Source organism: Moschus berezovskii, chromosome 2 (assembly GCF_049115385.1).
Source record: "Moschus berezovskii isolate FMDL1 chromosome 2, NW_MosBer_1.0, whole genome shotgun sequence".
Classification (NCBI taxonomy): domain Eukaryota; kingdom Metazoa; phylum Chordata; class Mammalia; order Artiodactyla; family Moschidae; genus Moschus; species Moschus berezovskii.
Window position 1 is genome coordinate 98,376,607 of NC_142461.1, and position 14,990 is coordinate 98,391,596.

Genomic DNA, 14,990 nt, shown 5'->3' on the forward strand with positions numbered 1-14,990 from the left:
TTATATTGTAGTGTGTTGAGTGCTTATTTAACTTATATGCAGAGTACATAATGCAACATGCCAGACTGGATGAAGCACAACCTGGAATCAAGATTGCTGAGAGAAATATGAATAACCTCAGATACGCAGATGACACCACCCTTATGGCAGAAAGTGAAGAATAACTAAAGAGCCTCTTAAAGAAAGTGAAACAGGAGAGTGAAAAAGTTGGCTTAAAACTCAACATTCAGAAAATTAAGATCATGGCACCCGGTCCCATCATGTCATGGCAAATAGATGGAAACAATGGAAAGAATGAGAGATTTTATTTTGGGGGGGCTCCAAAATCACTGCAGATGGTGACAGCAGCCATGAAATTAAAACACGTTTGCTCCTTGGAAGACAAGCAATGACCAAGCTAGACAGCATGTGAAAAAGCAAACACATTACTTTGCCAACAAAGGTCTTTCTAGTCAAAGCTATGGTTTTTCCAGTAGTCATGTATGGATGTGATAGTTAGACTATAAAGAAAATTGAGCACCAAGAATTGATGCTTTTAAACTGTTGTGTCGGAGAAGACTCTTGAGAGTCCCTTAGACTGCAAGGAGATCCAACCAGTGAATCCTAAAGAAAATCAATCCTGAATATTCATTGGAAGGACTGATGCTAAAGCTGAAACTCCAATACTTTGGCCAACTAATGCAAAGAATGGACTTCTTGGAAAAGACCCTGATTCTGCGAAAGATTGAAGGTAGGAGGAGGGAACAACAGAGGATGAGGTGGTTGGATGGCATCACCGACTCGATGGACATGAGTTCGAGCAAGCTCCGGGAGTTGGTGATGTACAGGGAAGCCTGGCGTGCTACAGTCCATGGGCTCGCAAAGAGTCAGACACAACTGAGCGACTGAACTGAACTGTACTGAACTGAATGCTTTACTATGGGAGGGCACAGGGTGATGTGGAACAGTACAGAAGGAGCACACAACCCACACTGGAAAGTGGGGGATGGAAGATTGGGCCAGAGATGTTTCTTACAGAAGTGCCTTATAGCAGAAGGGTAAGTACGGATTACCTAGGTGTGTATGAATGATCGTATTTAAAGAACCAGTAACTACCAACAGTATAATGCTTTCAACAAGTAATCAAAGGACAAACAGAAATAAGCCAACTATAAGAAAAGAGGAAATCAGAGCATAAGCCATACACAAAAGTAACAGCTCAGACAACATGGCATTTACTGAACTTTTGGAGCAAATAACAGCACAAAGATCTTTAAGAGAAGTAGCTATGAGAAATGGAGAAGTTCTTTTTATACCATCACTCTAGGCAACCACACATTTTAGAGTTAAGACAATATGAAACAGAAGATTCTTCAGTCCTGAAACTGAGCACCAGTTTCTCATGTATAATATGTAATAAGAAATACTAATGACTGAAACCTTTACAAAAAAAACAAGGCATCTTCAAAGGAAATGGACCAGAATTTACATCAAAAAGGAAAGACCTTTGGGTAATCACCAGTACCTCAAAGATACTCAACCCTAGTAAACCAGCATCCATTTTTTTCTGAAAATCTGGAGAACTCAAATCTCCTCAGTAGAAAGTCCCATAACTTCTGTGACTGGTCAAACAATTTTATGAAATTTTTGTCTTCAAATGTTCTATGAACCCCCTTCTTGGCATTTAGGCAAGAACACTTGATATCCGAAGGAAAAAGAAATGTCAGAGATAAATTTTGAAAAGGGTACTCCTTTGCTTATTTCTAGTGGGGAAATGTCATAAAGGAAAAGATGCTATGAGAGCATGGTTGGATAGAGAACAATGCAGAGGACTAGAATGCCAACTGCAGGAATGTTCTGGTGAGGAAGGGAGTAAAGGACTTACTAGTCCTGGGGAAGACTGTCCAAAGAGGAAAGAAATGAAGAAAGAAAGAATAAGTTAAGATGGAGTTGTGACATTTACTTGATCTATATACAGTGATTTAGATATCTACCAGGATATATTCATTGAGTCTTTTTATTTATAAAACGCAATTTAAACTTTATTACCAAAAATTATTTACTGATTCATGTAATCAAAATTTTCAGTAAGCATTCTGGGCTTCAGGCACAGTAGAAATTCAAACAATGTCCTTGAAACCAGTTTTTTCTCTTTTCTTTGCCTTCTAGCTTGCTCACCTTAGTAACTAGGCACAACATGTGACTACTGACAGTTTCAAATTGCTATCTTGTGATAGTAAGATATTTAATTTGTTTTTCGGTTTTTTGCCTTTATTACAGTACTTGATTTTATATTCTCATTTGACTTCATCTTTTCCAATGTTTTTTATTTGTGGTAAAATATATATACAATTTACCATATTCACCATGTGTACAAACTCAGCTGTTAAATATATGATGCTGTACTATCATCACCATCATCCATCTCCAAAATCCTTTCATCTTGTAAAACTTAAATTCTATACCCAACAAACTATGTTCTCCCTTTCTCCCCGCCCCTGGTACCCACCACTGTATTTTCTGCCTCTCTGGATTTCAATACTTGATGCTGGGTTAGTCACTAAGTCGGGTCCGACTCTTGCGACCCCATGGACTGCAGCCCACCAGGCTCCTCTGTCCCTGGGATTCTCCAGGCAGGAGTACTGGAGTGGGTTGCCATTTCCTTCTCCAGGGGATCTTCCTGACCCAGGGATCGAATCCCGATCTCCTGCATTGCAGGCAGATTCTTTACCGACTGAGCTACAAGGGAAGCCCAGAAATACTCTTCACTTCAGTTCAGTTCAGTTGCTCAATCGTGTCCGACCCTTTGCGACCCCATGAATCACAGCACGCCAGGCCTCCCTGTCCATCACCAACTCCCGGAGTTCACTCAAACTCATGTCCATTGAGTCGGTGATGCCATCCAGCCATCTCATTCTCTGTCGTCCCCTTCTCCTCCCACCCCTAATCCCTCCCAGCATCAGAGTCTTTTCCAGTGAGTCAACTCGTCGCATGAGGTGGCCAAAGTATTGGAGTTTCAGTTTTAGCATCAGTCCTTTCAATGAACACCCAGGACTGATCTCCTTTAGAATGGACTGGTTGGATCTCCTTGCAGTCCAAGGGACTCTCGAGAATCTTCTCCAACACCACAGTTCAGAAGCATCAATTCTTCCACGATCAGCCTTCTTCACACTCTTAGTACCTATATAAGTGGAATAATGCAGTATAGCTCTGTGTGACTGGTCCACATTTCGCGCAATGTTCTCAATGTTCATTCATGCTGTAGTGTATATCAGGATTTTTCCTTTTCAAGGCTAAATAATATTCCATTATATTTATATGTACATATAAACCACATTTTGCTTATCTATTTATCTATGGATGACGTGGGTTGTTTCCACATTTTACTTATTGTGAAAATGCTGCTATGAACATAAGTACACAAATATCAAGATATCGCTTTCAATTCTTTTGGGTCTATACTCCAAAGTGGAATTGCTGGATCATATGATAATTATATATCTATATTTTTTTTAATTTTTGAAGGAAAATAAACTGTTTTACATAGCAGTTGTACTATTTTGCAGTTTTGCCTTTCCACCAACAGTTCACAAGAGTTCCAATTTCTCCATGTTCTCACCAACACTTGTTTTCTGTTTGTTTTTGATAGTAGCCATCCTGAAGGGTGTTCTAGGTATCTCGTTGTTTTGATTTTCATTCCTTTAATGATTAGTGATGTTGCATATTTTTTCACGTGCTTGTTGGTCATCTATGTATCTTCTTTGGAGAAATGTCTATTGAAATCCTTTGCCCATTTTTAAATCAGGTTGGTTGTTTTTGTTGTTGCTGAGTTTTAAGAGTCCTATATTCTGGATATTAATCCCTGATCAGTATATGATTTGCAAACATTGTTTTCCATTCTGTGGGGTGCCTTTTCATTCTGTTGATAGTGTATTTTAATGTACAAAATTTTTAAATTTTTGTGAAATCATATTTGTCAATTTTTTTCTTTTGCTATCTGTTGTCTGTGCCTTTGGTATCATACGATGTTTAATTTTGAAAGGAAAAAAAAACAAGAGACTCTTTCCCAGCATTTTCAAAAAATGCTTCATTGTCTCTCTTACTCTGATTAGGTGTCATGTACATATCTAGAGCAATCACTGTGACCAGATATATATTTTAAATTTATACAGAATAGGAAGCATTGAAAGAAAAAAAGACTTGGGGGAATGTCTTTTATCTGAAAAGTTCTGATATAAATTAGCAAAGTACAAACAACACTATTTCACAAGTTTATTTCAAATAAGAATTTCAGGCTATTTTTTGTACAAGACCTGTAAATATTTAACCAAAACAAAAAAATCCCAATGATGAAACTTTCCTCTGCTACAATCTAAAACATAGTGGAGTATCTACTATGCTACACTTTGATCAGCTGACCAGTAGGCATCAAGAGATACCAAAATAAAACACAAACATTTAAAATAATTCAGTTACACTGAATATTCTTCTAGAACACTATATTTTCAACTCAAGAATGATGTTGTGGAAACAGAATATTTTCAGAGACCAATTAAAGCATAAGTTGAAGTGGGGAAAAGAAATATGTTTTAGTCTATTCAGATAGTTATGACAGAATACCATATAGAGGGTAGGTTATATACAACAGAAATTTATTTTTCACGATTCTAGAGTCTGGGAAGTCCAAGACCAGGTGCCAGGAGATTAAGTGTGTGGAGAGATCTGCTTCCTGGTTCATAGATGGCTGTCTTCTCACCATGTCCTCACATGACAGAAGGGACAAGAGAAGTCTGTCAGGTCTTTTTAATAGGGCACTAATTCCATTAATAAGAGCCTCACTTTTATGACTTACTCATTTGTCAAAGGCCTCACCTCCATCACCATCAGAGTGGAGATTAGGTTTCAACATTTGAATTTGAGGTGGAAGGTAGGGTGTACAAACAATAAGTCTATAGCAAAATCAAACTTTAAAAGTTATATATTTTTGTTTAGATTAGTGGTGACTAAAGGAATGCACTAATAAAATCTGTTAACTCATAACATATATAAAGATAAAAATAAATTTAGACTTATTAAGTAGAAACTCTAGGGTTTGTTGAAAATAGTGTGCACAACATAAGAAAGATTAGTTGGCAGTCAGGACTTCTGTATAATTCAGAAATAATAGGGCAAAGGATAGCCATTGAAATTCCAACCCATTAAATTTAGAGTAAAATAAAAAGAAATTGTACTTATCCCCAGTAAATACTAAATATAAAGAGCTTAGCCTACCAGGCTCCTCTGTCCATGGAATTCTCCAGGCAAGAATACTGGAGTGGGTTGCCATACCCTTCTCCAATTAGAAGCTCAAGAAGTGGTAAATCTGAAAATCTAAATGAATCAGAAAGTATTTCCCTTAATTATGAATTACAGAACCTTTAAATGAAACTGGTATGAACAGAAATATAAAGACATCATAGACAGTAGTAATCATATGTCCTCTTAATTTCATGCCCATCTATGTATTATTCACAAGGCAGCATAATCCATTACAAAATGACTCAAGGTTAGAAAGTTCTTCTTGCATTTCAACTAAAAGTACTGGTTACTTCCATCCTACCTTAGAATGACTCAGGAATAAAAGAAATTTTGAAGTGTTATACTTAGAATTAAAATCACTGATCTCGAAGTGCTCCAACAAATACAAACTACAACAGAAATACGGTTTCCCTTTTTAGGATACATATCTTCTGTTAATGCCCAAAAGTCAAAATCCATTAATTTTATTGACAACTTAGTGTTACTGAATCTGTGCTGTACCAATTATGTCGTAGCCCTTATTTAGTTTCAGTTCTTCATATGTTCTCCCTTATATTGCTCAATAGTACCCCCTCTTCCCACCTTCCATTCCCTCACCTCCAGATACCCAGCTCCTAATCCCTGGGACCTGTGAGTGTTACTTTATACAACAGAGACTTCACAGATGTTATTAAGTTAAGAATATTAAGATGGGGAGATAATCCTGGATTATCCAGGTTGACCATAAATATTATCATATATATCCTTATAAGAGGGAGGCAGAGGAATATTTGAAACACAAGAAGAAAAAGGCAGCTTGATCAAAAGAAACAGGAAGAGAAAAAAGATGATATGATGTAGTGAACCAAGGAATAGGAATATTCTTCAGAGGCTGGAAAAGTCAAGAAAATGCATTTATCCCTAGAATCCCTGGAAGAAATTTGGCCCTGCCAACACATTGCTTTCAGCCCAGGGAAGCCCATTTTAGACTACCTGCCTCCAAAATTATGAGAATAGTGTACATTACTTTAATCCATCGCACTCTTGATAATTTGTCACAGCAGCCATAGTAAATTGACAACTTCTCTTTGTTAGAAACATGAACATGAAATTTGGAAGATGGAAGAGAACCCAAACCATTTTTATTCTTCCAGCAGTAATGTACAGGCTCAGGGAATCTGGAGGAAGCCCCAAGGATTTCTCCAATATCTCATCCCCTGTCATACTGAAGGCAACTGAATCCATTGGCAGGGGGTATCTACAATTCCTGCAAATCTAATTTTCTGAAACCAAGCAAGTGCTTTCCATGAGTTCCACCACATCCTCAGTTCTTCCAATTGATTAACTTCTTAAATTTAAACCTTTCCTTTAAAATAACTTTTAATAAATAAACCCCTTCTGCTTGAAACACCTAGAGTACTTTCTGCTTTCTCGAGCAAACCTTGACTTATTAGTTCTGAATTATCTTGCAACTTACTTAAAATGAACATAAAATATTTTATTTCCAAAAACATCATAAGGTTCTTATTTCTACAATTAGGAGTCGTGAGGAAAGTTATGCATTTTCCAAAGCAATATAGATAAATATTCATAAAACATTTAATATTTATTTATTCCCTTATTAAGTCAACAAATATTTATTGAATACCAACTCAGTCATAAATGCAATACACAATGTTAGAAATTCAATGATAATCAGGCTAGATGTGATTCCTTCCAACATAGAGTTGATAGAGGAAAATGAAGGGAAATACATGAGATCTTCTCAGTAGCTCAGATGGTAAAGAATCTGCCTGCAATGCTGGAGACCTGGGTTCGACCCCTGGGTCAGGAAGATCCCCTGGAGAAGGGAATGGCAATCCACTCCAGTATTCTTGCCTGGAGAATCCCATGGATAGACAAGTCTGACGGGCTACAGTTCATGGGGTCGCAAAGAGTCGGACACAACTGAGTGACTAACCCACACATATAGGCAACTGAATACAGAACAACATTCTATGAAAGGGTAATACCAGGTGCTACAGAAATATACAAACACAGCAGGATCAAAGAATGGTTCTTCAGGGAAGTTACATCTCAGTCAAAATCAAAAGCATAAGTGTTAATAAGGCATTATGTAGATGGAAGAAGAAATAATCCTTCTTTCTTTAATCTGCCACATCTGCCATTTGTCCCTCCCCGTACATCAGTGAATTCCCACATGTCTCAAGTTATCTCTCTCTCCTTTCCAACTGCACTTACACATAAAAATATTACTGGAATATAATAGCATGCCTCCAACTATGATTTTCTGAGATAAAGATCTAGGAAACAGGGTAATCATTTAAAAACAGAGATTAGCACAAATCATGGGACACTCCAGATGTAGATAACAGGTCCCACAAATGTTTTTTGTCTTGCTGCTGTTGTTATTTGAATTTTATTATTGGCCTGCATGGGATTTTAAAATTTTCTGAAACTGAAGGTTTTTATTCAGAATTCTGCAATTTACCAGAGTCTTACATTTGGACTCAGTACTTCACACGTCTGCTTCATTTATCGGACCTCTCAAAGAATTTAGTCAAGAATCCTGTATAAAAGAAAGAGGATGCAGACTACAGTCAGACAAACCTGAGTTTAAAGCTCAGTTCGGCTCTTATTGTATGTGTAATCTGGGATAAAGACTTAAATTATCTAGTTTTTCTTTCATCATCTGTGAAGTGACTATAATAAAATCTACTTTGCATAGAAATAATGTCTGTGAAATGTCCAGCCCAATAGCAGATCTGTCCTTCCTTTCTCCCTTACCTCTGTCCTTCCTACTTCCCTTTATTCCCTTCTTTCTTTTAAAATAGTGCAGTATATAATCATATTGTAACAGCTATGTGCTGGCATCTTTGATATAGATTAAAACATTTTTTCTATCTTGAATATGAGCTATAATCTGCAAGGTCTCCAGACTTTATATTTGAAAGAGTATCCAGGTGGGAACACTAGAGCCCAAACTTTCCTTCTTCTACTCTCAGAGAGGTGTCTTCTCATTTAACATGGCCCTCTTTTTTGAATTGATGGTGACAAAAAAAAATTATTTCTGGTAAGGGCTTCCCTGGTGACTCAGCGGTAAAGAATCCACAAGGCAGGAGCTACAGGAGATGCAGGTTCTATCCCTGGTTCGGAAAGATCCCCTGGACGAGGGCATGGCAGCCTACTCCAGTATTCTTCCCTGGAGAATCCCATGGATAGAGGAGCTTGGCAGGTTCAATCCATAGGGTTGCAAAGAGTCAGACATGACTGAAGTGACTTAGCACGTATCAGTAAACCCCAATTTTCTATTGCCCATGTGAAGTATTAAGCCAAGCTCCAGTAATGATAGCATTCAGTTCAGTTCAGTTCAGTCACTCACTTATGTCCGACTCTTTGCGACCCCATGAATCACAGCACACCAGGCCTCCCTGTCCATCACCCGGAGTTCACTCAAACTCATGTCCATTGATTTGGTAATGCCATCCAGCCATCTCATCCTCTGTCATCCCCTTCTCCTCCTGCCCCCAATCCCTCCCAGCATCAGGGTCTTTTCCAGTGAGTCAGCTCTTCACACGAGGTGGCCAAAGTATTGCAGTTTCAGCTTTAGCATCAGTCCTTCCAATGAACACCCAGGACTGATTTCCTTTAGAATGGACTGGTTGGGTCTCCTTGCAGTCCAAAGGACTCTCAAGAGTCTTTTCCAACACCACAGTTCAAAAGCATCAATTCTTCGGTGATCAGTTTTCTTCACAGTCCAATTCTCACATCCATACATGACCACTGGAAAAACCATAGCCTTGACTAGACAGACCTTTGGTGGCAAAGTAATATCTCTGCTTTTTAATATTCTATCTAGGTTGGTCATAACTTTCCTTCCAAGAAGTAAGCGTCTTTTAATTTGATGGCTGCAATCACAATAGTATTATATCAAAGTAAAGGACAAAATAGTCTATATAATGCAAAATTAAAATGTGAATTAATTTCCAAAGAAATAGTATTTTAAATTATATTATTTATTGTTATTGACTACTGGGAATTTAAAAACCTGCTCTCAAATTATCTGCATTTTCATTATCGGCCTTGTTTTGGAAGTACTTTTCTTTACTACTCACTAGATGGTGAGAACCCAATGGGCAAGAACTAATCCTTTTGCAATTTTGTGATCTGACAGATTTCTTAGCACAATGTTTTAAACAAAGTATATGCATGTCAAATGTAATGGAATCAAAAGCCAGATACAATGCATGATGCTTAGTACATCATTGAGTAACAAAGTTTTGTCAGTTGTTCATGTAGTTGGACAATGTGTTTGTCCAGGGAAATTTTTAACATTTGGGAAATACTGATTTTCTTTAAACAAAGTCTTAAATAGCAAGAAAACAAAGTAGGTCCCAGACTCCAGACCCTGTAGCAGGACAGGAATAGAAAGTAGTTGGTTGAAAATTAGAGGGTAATACATTGCTGGAGAAGACTCCTGAGAGTCCCTTGGACTGCCAGGAGATCCAATCAGTCCATTCTAAAGATCGGTCCTGGGGGTTCATTGGTAGGACTGAAACTCCAATACTTTGGCCACCTCATGCGACGAGTTGACTCACTGGAAAAGACTCTGATGCTGGGAAGGACTGGGGGTGGGAGGAGAAGGGGACGACAGAGAATGAGATGGATGGATGGCATCACCGACTCTGTGGACATGAGTTTGAGTGAACTCCGGGAGTTGGTGATGGACAGGGAGGCCTGGTGTGCTGTGATTCATGAGGTCGCAGAGAGTCGGACACGACTGAGAGACTGAACTGAACATATTACCCAACAGTCACAGAAAAGCTGGACTTCAGAAGCTGTCCCTTCTTGACCTTGGACATGGTGTGCTGGGCAGCAGGGCAGCAGGGGAATGCACAGTGCCCTGATGAGGCAGCCAGACGGGGACAAAGACTGAGGGCACTGGGCTGTATTGTTTCTCTGAAGAGTGACATGGAAACCACAAATGGCAAATGATAAAATGAAGGCAAATTATAAACACCAGGGCTATTCAGGATTAGGGTAATTTTTCTCCAATGTGAGGCTGGAGAAAATAGCTACCAGTTGGATTTTTCAGAAGCAATTGTTTCTATTCAAGTTACTATGAGATATTCATTTCCCCAAATCAGCTAAAAAGCCAGGATGAACAATCAGTACCCTTTTCTCCACATTAGTATCACTCAATCCTTCAGATTTAGGAAAGGAAGTATATGCACCAGATTTTCAGACAACTTTGATACTTCAGTCTACCAAAAAATACAAAGAATTTTTTTTTAAGTACATAAGAATATAGCTTTAGGTTGGGGGGTGATTGTTTCTTATGTGACTGTCCCCTTTGCTATAGCAAAAATCCCTTCAGAGATGCGTGCGTGAGAGCCTGCTAAGTCGCTTCAGTCATTCTTTGTCATTCAGGTGTCATTCAATTCTAAGTCATTCAGTCCAATTCTTTGTGTCCCTATGGGCTGTAATCCACCAGGCTCCTCTGTCCATGGAATTCTACACACAACAATACTGGCGTGGATTGCATGCCCTCCTCCAGGGGATCTTTCTGAACCAGGGATAGAACCCACGTCTCTTATATCCCCTGCATTGGCAGGCAGGTTCTTTACCACTAGCGCCACCTGGGAAGCCCTTCAGAGCTGCACTTTGATATAGTAATGTTTGGTTTTGTAACTCTGGTTATGCTGCCTGGCATATAGAAGATATACAATATGTGTTAGATGAATGGATGGGTAGGAAGATGAATGGATAAGTAGATTTTTGTAGAGGAGGTGTGGCAATGGCAGGTATTTAGAAATATTCTATAATTAAGAGAAATGACTTACATTCTTAATTTCCCATGCACTTTCTTTCTTGAAGCATGAAAATTTCTAAAAGATTTTCCTTATTGGAGAATGGAGAGTTTTCTGATGTCCAGACTCACCTACAAAAGTACGTTAGGGCCAGATTACAAACTTAAATACCAGAACCTAAAGTACCTAAAATGAAAAAAACTAGAATATAGTGAGAGTGTACAGTGTATGAAAATGAGCTAAAAAGTAGCAGAGCAGTTTTGTCAACATTAAGTGCAAAGTAATACAGTTAATGAACTTCTGTGGCTCAGTGGGTAAAGAATTCGTCTTCAAACCATTAGATGCAGGTTCAATCCCTGGGTCAGAAGATCCCTGGGAGGAGGGCATGGCAATCCATTCCAGCATTCTTGCTGGAGAATCCCATGGACAGAGGAGCCTGGGGGGCTACAGTCCATAGGGTTGAGGGTGTCGCACGTGACTGAAGTGACTGAGTGTGCATGCAATGCAGTTAAAAATTTAAAGTATAAATAAAAGCATTAAGACCTCTGCTTTGGGGCCCTAATGCCCTTGCCTTTAAGAGTCACCAAGTTCTCCCTCTCATGAGATAAATGGGGTATTTAGGTTCAATAATTGTCTTTATGTGGAAGATAATGGTTTAGATTTCATTTCTTTAAAGATTTATTCTCATTTCAGCTTGGAAAAATTCTTCCTAGAAAAATTAACAGGAAACTAAATGTTCAATATCTTATGTGAAAGAACATATATACATGCACTAGCCGCTTAAGTCTGATGAATTGGAATGGGAACATTAAACTTTAGCCTTTATAAAGTATAAAATTATGAAATTTTACTAAAACAGTGACTGTCTGGGTTTTTATACACACATACTTTTTTACATTCACTGTCACATGGTCTAACCATGTCACTGTCACCTCTAACCATGGTGTACGTGTCACTAAGATGCATCCTGCTTAACGTTGCTAACTAATTATAGTTACATACCAGAGACAATGGGGGAAGGAAATTATTCGAAAGAGCTAATCAAAATATAAAAGCCACATGTCATTAAAAATGCAAAATTAACGCATAAAGAGCTATTCTCAGAATGGGGAAAAAAAAACTGTTCTAAAGATAGTCATTTGCTTCATATTTCAAAGAAACACTGCTGTGACCATAGGCATGTCAGTAAAGAGATGTCTGTGACTCTAAGAGCCAAAGCATGCTTTTCTTCCTTAGACGAAATGAATTACAGGTTAATCTATAAGATAACTATTTGAATGGATTTATATCTTATTCTCCCTAAGTGGATTTTTTTTCCTTGAGAATACTGCTGTTTCATCCTAAAACTTTTCCCAGAGCTCACTGTTGTTTGGGTTTTCATGTGTTTGCTACAGAGACACATTTTTAAGAATTATTTTCCCTTAATAGTGAACATAATCACTTTTCCTTTCATTTCAATGGCTGAAATATGTTCTCCTGTTGGTAAATGTGGCTCAGGAAAATGACTGACCTTTTCAAACAAAATTTATAATTTTAGAAATGTAAAACTTAACATTCTTTAGTAATCCAATATTAAAATACATTTAGGTTGATCTATAAAATGCTATGATTTCAACTATTCTTTTTTGAGTGTGCAATAGAGAAACATTAACAATGCGTGTGGTTTAGAAAAATTCATTTATATAGCCGTTTGCCATGTCATGATGTATCTTAAACAAAAGAGGTACAGACAAAGGTATTGATTTTAGGGACTTAACTAAATAAACAGTATGTAAATTGTGTCTTTTTCTATAAAATTAGATCAGGACACACATATTACACTGCCTTTTTCTATAAGAATGACAGCTATTGAATTTGGCAGACATTGGAATTTGGTTAAAGAGTTACAGACCTTTGATCTTTGGATTACAATTAAATGAAACCATTGTAAAAGGACAGTAGTGGGCCAGCCAATTTCTCAAACACGCTACAGCAGCCAGGAGGCGTTATGGCTTAGTCCTGTCAAGAAATCCACTCTGCATTCAGTTCTAGCCCTGTGTCTTCTAGTAGATGAAGAGGATGGTGATGATATCCTTATTAGAATACACGGTAACACCTTGAGAACACAGTTTGGTGTTTTTCCTCCTTTTCAGTTTGACCAGCTATTCATGCTGATTTATTATACTTTGAAGTAATGATATTATACCCTGGGGAGAAGTTAGCTCATTTATATATTTTTTTTCCTAAGACTCTACATGGGGTTATTTTTAGAGGGAGTAGAGAAAAACTCTAAATCTCAGATTCAGAATTCACTGGAATTTAAGGAAAACAAGTGCAGGAAAGGAACATAAGGTTAACATTACTCTAATTCCTTCCTTATTTGTGGGAATTTTTGTTTTGGTTTTGTTTTTCCTTTTTTTTTTTTTTCGATAACATTTTCTTAATCAACCTGGTTGCTAATAAATTAACTTCTAGAGTCATACCCAAAAGAGTCATTCCCTTTAAGTCTGCTTTTTGAGCTAAATTCTCCAAGTTACAAATAATGCCATTACACCATAATGACAACATTTGACCACCATTTTTTTAAAAAGATATTTATTTATAACCCGTGACTAGAAATAATGTTTGGTCCCCAAGTTCCCTATTAATTCACATTCATCTCATATAATTAGGACTAATTTTAACCAAAGGTTCCCTAATAAACTGATGATAAACAGTGACTTAGCAAGTTTTCTTAATCTAAAATTATATATTCATAGCAACAAATAGGCAAGTTAGATCTCTCTTAGGTGTTTTTATCCAGCCCACCAGATCTGTGTTCTTTTTTTTAAAACCTTCTTTGTTATGTCATTCTGCAGACAGAGCTCAGGCTGTTTCCTGTCACCCACCGGAGCAAACTGCTCAACAGAAAGCACAGTTGGACAGCCCTTAATTAGTGCTACTTGGGATAGTCAGTGTGTGAGCTTGTGTCAGCATCTCACTTAAACAGGAATAGAGCAGTGAGAATCAGCTGACAGTTTGAAATGCAAGACACCAGGTCTTCCACTTCCACCTACAGTCATACATTGCATGCTGCATGTCTGGGAATGTTATGAAAAATGTTAGAAATAATGTTCTGTATGTAAATTGGACTCAAATTATTCCATCACTTTTTACAGGGTGTTTATTTCTTTAAGTTATACAGGTACATATTCTCCAATCAAAATCTGATGTGCAAAAATAATAAATCTTGAAAACAATTTTCTGAAAATTAATTTTCAAAAATTAACTGGACCTGACATAACTTTCAATATTAAAAAACAAAGAATAGTTTTACACTTAAAAGGAGTGATAGAATGCAATTAACTGAAAATCAAGAGAACAACCTTTCTTATTTTATTTTGTGTTTTATTTTACGTTTTCATTAAATGTGCTAATCTTAACACATCTCTTGCAGGACGAAAACCTGAACACAGAGCTCTATCACCTACTTGCACCCCTAAAGTTAAAGTGACTAACTATTCTGATGTTTTACTACAATTTCATCTCTATAGCCAAAACCAAAATTCTGTACAGGTTTTTGCTTAGCTTTGTGACAGTGGGATTTTCTTTGTTATGCAGCCGCCACTGTTTAGTCTGGGTGAAAAATGAGATCAATATATTCTAAACCTGTAACTTATTATAAACAAAAAGTCCCCCCAAAGTGTTTTAAATTAATATTTTTCTAGTGGCTAATAGAGTCCCTTTAGGTTAAATGTAAAGGGAATCTACCATGTATGCTTTCAGAGGGTAAACAGCCACCACTACCTTTTTTTCCCTCCGCTCTGGAAAGTAGCTATTTTACTTTGTATGGTAGACATTTTTAGAAACTGTCTTTACTTTTTGTTGTTGCAGTGCAGAGGCAGGGTGGCATTTCAGTGCTGGTGGCAGTACAGCCTTCTTTATAAGGATGAATGAAGATGAAAA

General features: G+C 37.5%; 1 protein-coding gene across 1 annotated transcript in view; it reads right to left on the reverse strand.

The window, feature by feature from the left end:
* The window catches only part of LOC148778571 (vasculin-like protein 1), a 69,250-nt gene that overhangs the window by 30,488 nt on the left and 23,772 nt on the right, over positions 1 to 14,990 (reverse strand). The window lies entirely within an intron of this gene.